Source organism: Loxodonta africana, chromosome 5 (genome assembly GCF_030014295.1).
Source record: "Loxodonta africana isolate mLoxAfr1 chromosome 5, mLoxAfr1.hap2, whole genome shotgun sequence".
In the NCBI taxonomy this organism is placed as follows: Eukaryota; Metazoa; Chordata; class Mammalia; order Proboscidea; family Elephantidae; genus Loxodonta; species Loxodonta africana.
The window spans coordinates 140677587-140682271 of record NC_087346.1 but is presented as its reverse complement, the minus strand read 5'-3'; the positions used below and the strand labels follow the sequence as shown (position 1 = coordinate 140682271).

Here is a 4685-nt window from a genome sequence, read left to right as displayed (position 1 = left end):
CTCACATTCCAAGCAACCCATGAATCCTTCTTTTCCCTGTCCTTATGTATCTATGGAAACCATAGTGGCTAAGTGCCATGGCTGCTAACCAAAGGGTTGGCTATTCAAATCAACCAAGTGCTCCTTGGAAACTCTATAGGGCAGTTCTACTTCATCCTATAGGGTCACTGTGAGTCAGAATCGACTTGAAGGCAATGGGTTATGTATTTGTAGGAGCCCTGGTGGTGTAGTGGTTAAGAGCTCAGGCTGCTAACAAAAGAAGGTCAGCAGTGTAAATCCACTAGCTGCTCTTTGGAAAACCTATGGGGCAGTTCTACTCTGTCCTACAGGTTTACTATGAGTTGGAATCAACGGCAACGGGTTTTTGGTTTTTATTTATCTATAGGGTCGCTGGGAATTGGAATCTACTCAACAGCAATGTGTTTGGTTTTGATTTGGATGTATCAGGGGCTGTGGTTAAGTGCTTGCCTGCTAACTGAAAGGTTGGCAGTTTGAACCCACCCAGTGGCTCTGCAGGAGAAAGACCTGGTGACCTGTTCTTGTAAAGATTACAGCCTTATACAGCAGCTCTACTCTGTCACATGGGGTTGCTATTAGTTGAAATTGACTCGATAGCACCAAACAACAACATGTATCAGGCATTGTACCAGCTATTGGTAGATAACACGAGTAAAACACAGATCTTACTCTTAGAGCTTGAGGAAAGCATTGCCAAGTGGTGAAGAGGTCAGGCTCTGGACACAGCCAGCCAGGTTTACATCCCAGTTTCCCCATTCCCCATGTGACTGTTTTAGTTTCAGTGTCCAAACACAGAGCCTAACTGGGATCCAGGTGCAAGTATTTTATTTAGGAAGTGATCCCATGAAGCATGTGAGGGAATGGGAAAGTGAAACAGACAATGAAGAGATGTGTTAATGAGAAGGTCATCTCTGTGGGCAAATGGGACACAGCCTCACTGGGATCCTTCTGAGAGACTTTGTGGAGTAAGAAACTGTGGAATAAGGGGCAAAGAATATGGGTGATTCATCCATCAACTCCTGCCCCTCATTGGTGGAGGCTTGCTCTGGAGCCACTAACTTAGTGACTTAGTGAGCTGGCCAAGCCTGCTCTCATAGCGAGAGATCTCAGGCAGAGACTTCAGGGACACGGTATACACAGGAACTCTCTGGTGGGGCTACGTGGTTTCGATGGAATAATGCTGGCATCCCCTACAGTGATCTTAGGCAATTTATTTAATATCTCTAAATCTGTTTCTTTACTCTATAAACAGGGGGAATAATATTTGCCTGTATTACTTACCCATATTTCCTGTATTAACTGTAACTCCAAGCACCTATTGAAATCTATTTTCTGCTGCATTCAGAGAAGAGACTTGTGCCCAGTTAGACTACATTTCTCAGCCTCCCTTAATATTGGGTGTGTCCAGATGACTAAATCCTGATCAATGGTATGTGGTGGCATTAATGTGGAATCAGTCCTAGGAATTATGATATCTGAGAGAAAGGGAGAGAAGGAAAGCGTGAGAAATCACTGCCACTGCCTCCATCAGCACCAGCCCCACTGGACCTCAGAGAATATCATGGATCCCACCACCCAGCCTCTCCTCCTCCCTACTGCAGGCTACCAACCTCCTTGGGACTTTCTCCAACCATCTGTTAAAATGTGGTATATTACTATGACATTTTAGGTGTGCAGAGACATGCCTTACACAAGGATATTAAAAGGACATATTGTAAATTGGCACTGACTGAAGTGATATCCTAATAAAAATCCTGAGAATGAGGAAGAAGCAGACAGAAAATTCAAACAAGTAGCTGAGGCATATGAGGTGTTATCAGATGCTAAAAAACAGGACATCTATGACAAACATGGTAAAGAAGGGTTAAATGGTAGAGGCGGAGGTGGATGTCATTTTGATAGTCTGTTCAAGTTTGGCTTCACATTCCGTAACCCAGGTGATGTCTTCAGGGAATTTTTTGGTTGAAGGGACTCATTTCCATTAACTTCTTCAAAGACCCATTTGAGGACTTTTTTGGAAATCACAGAAGCCCTCGTGGGAGCCAAAGCTGATGAGCAGGATCCTTTTTCTCTGCCTTCAGTGGGCTTCTATCTTTGGATGGATTTTTTTTTTTTTCCTTTAATACAGGATTTACTTCATTTGGATCCCTGAATCAAGGGGCCTTACTTCATTCTTTTCCATGTCATTTGGTGGTAGTGGTAATCAGCAACTTCAAATCTATATCAACTTCTACTTAAATAGTTCATGGCAGAAAAATCACTACGAAGAGAATTATTGTAAATGTATGTGTCTTAGTCATCTAGTGCTGCTGTAACAGAAATACCACAAGCGGATGGCTTTAACAAAGAGAAATTTATTTTCTCACAGTTTTTTAATAGGCTAGAAGTTCAAATTCAGAGAGTCAGCTCCAGGGTAACTTTCTCTGTCGGTTCTGGAAGAAGGCCCTTCTTGTCATTCTTCCCCTGGACTAGGAGCTTCTCTGCACAGGGACCCCAGGTCCAAGGAATGCATTGTGCTCCCAGTGCTTCTTTCTTGGTGGTATGAGGACCCCCTTCACCTCCCTCCCCCCACCCCTGGCCCTTGCTTCCCTTTCCTTTTATCTCTTGTAAGATAAAAGGTGGTTCAGGCCCCACCCCAGGAAAACTCCCTTTACATTGGATCAGGGATGTGACCTTAGTAAGGGTGTTACAATCCCACCCTAATGCCCTTTAACATAAAATTACGATAAAAAAATGGAGGACAATGACATTAATACTGGGAATCATGGCCCAGCCAAATTGATACACACATTTTTGGGGGGACATAATTCAATCCATGACAGTATGAATGTACTTTGTTTTTATTAAACTTAATCCAAGGTGAACCATGATTCTTTAGCAGAGCTAGGAGAAAATTGTATAATAACTCATGGATCTTGCTTCGTTCATTTTGTTTGAAATGTGAGCCAAGTAGTTTCATTCTGCTGTGATGTTAACCTTGCCAGGATGAATCGTCTACAAAATATTTTCCCCCCAATATTGAGTAGTGAAAAATATTAATACATTAATGGTAATAAATTTCAGTTTAATATAAGTTAAGGATGTTTTCTAGTTGTGATTAAATGCTGCCAACTTAGCAAGTTTTGAAAATTGTTTAAATATGTAACATTAAACTTAGGTTTAAAAGTAAAGCTGGTAACTGGGTCTTTGTCATTTGCTTAAAAAAAAGAAAATAAATGTTAACATATTTGGTGCATTAAATATATATATATATATATCTTGGGTATATGTTCTTCATGCTCTTTGTCCGTATCTAGAAGGCTGAAACACAAACGTGGCAGCAACCCAGCTTCAACCAGTCAGATGAGAAGAATCCCCAGGGTATGACTAAGAAACCCAGATGGAAGTAATTGGGTTTCTGAGTGGCCACAACACTGAGCAGAGCTGACCTGGCCAGGATGGACTGTTACAGAAGAGAGAAATAGGCTTCTTGTTCTTTAAGCTGCTATGTTTTGGGGTCCTTTGAAATAACTTGACTTATCCTCACCAGCTCACTCCCTCATGGGGCTTTTGTGGTCCTACTGTGTAAAGTGCTTAGAACAACACTGTCTTAGTTTCTTAGTGCTACTGTAACAGAAATACCACAAGTGGGTGGCTTTAAGGAACAGAAACTTATTTTCTCACAGTTTAAGAAGCTAGAAGTCCGAATTCAGAGCCCAATTCTAGGGGTGAAGCCTTTCTTTCTCTGTCAGCTCTGGGGAAAGGTCCTTGTCACTTCACAGTGTCTATTCCTTGCTTCTTGGTTATCTTCATGTGGCCTGGCATCTAACTTTCCTCATCTGTGCTTCCTTTCTTCTGTGCCTGATGTATGAGTACAAATTGTCTGGATAGCAAAGGGTTTCGTTTTGGTTTTGATCTGCTCTAACTCAAAACTGGCTGGCTGAAGACACACTCTACACTGACATGGCCTCATTAACATAACAAAGAAAGTCCTATTCCCAAATGGGGTTGCATCGACAAGTGTAAGGGTGAGGATTTCCAACACACAGTTTTTAAAGGACTCAGTTCAAACCATAACAAATTTCTAGCACCTGGCAAAGTGCTAATAAATAACTAGCTATTATTATTGCTGTTTGCTAAAGTATGATCTTCTCAGTATGATTTGAACCATCTAAACTTCAAATGAGGAAGTATCTCAAAGAAAATTAGAGGTGGTATAAGAATTATGGGAACTGGAATCTGGATAGAGCAAAACATGACGTGTCCATCACATGTAATGATAATAATGCCTACCTTTACTGAGGGCCTACTATGTGCTAGGACCTGCACTAGGTTCACTTGTATCGTTACGTTAATTCTTATGGCGTTCTTATGGCATAAGTATTAGTATTCATATTTTGCTGTAAAGGAACAGACCCGTGGAAGTAACGGAGCATTAATCTTAAAGGTAATAGTCATTTGGAAAAAAAGAAAGAAAAGAAATTCCACCTCAATCTAGATTCTCACTAAACTTTCAGCTATTTGGAAATGTAACTGAGTTTTAAGAGGTTACAATGAATGACAAATGTGCAGGGAGTTTCCGAGTCATCTGAGGAAGACTTAGGTAACATGTGACGTTTTAATTCCATCTTGTCTGACTCTTCCATGGTTCACTCTTAAGGGATTCTAATCATAAATCATTAGAAGAC

At 41.1% G+C, this 4685-nt stretch overlaps 1 pseudogene; it reads left to right on the top strand.

Moving 5' to 3' along the window:
- The first annotated feature begins 1659 nt into the window (after window positions 1–1659).
- On the top strand, window positions 1660–2471 carry LOC100663696 (dnaJ homolog subfamily B member 6-like; annotated as a pseudogene).
- The last annotated feature ends 2214 nt before the right edge of the window (window positions 2472–4685 follow it).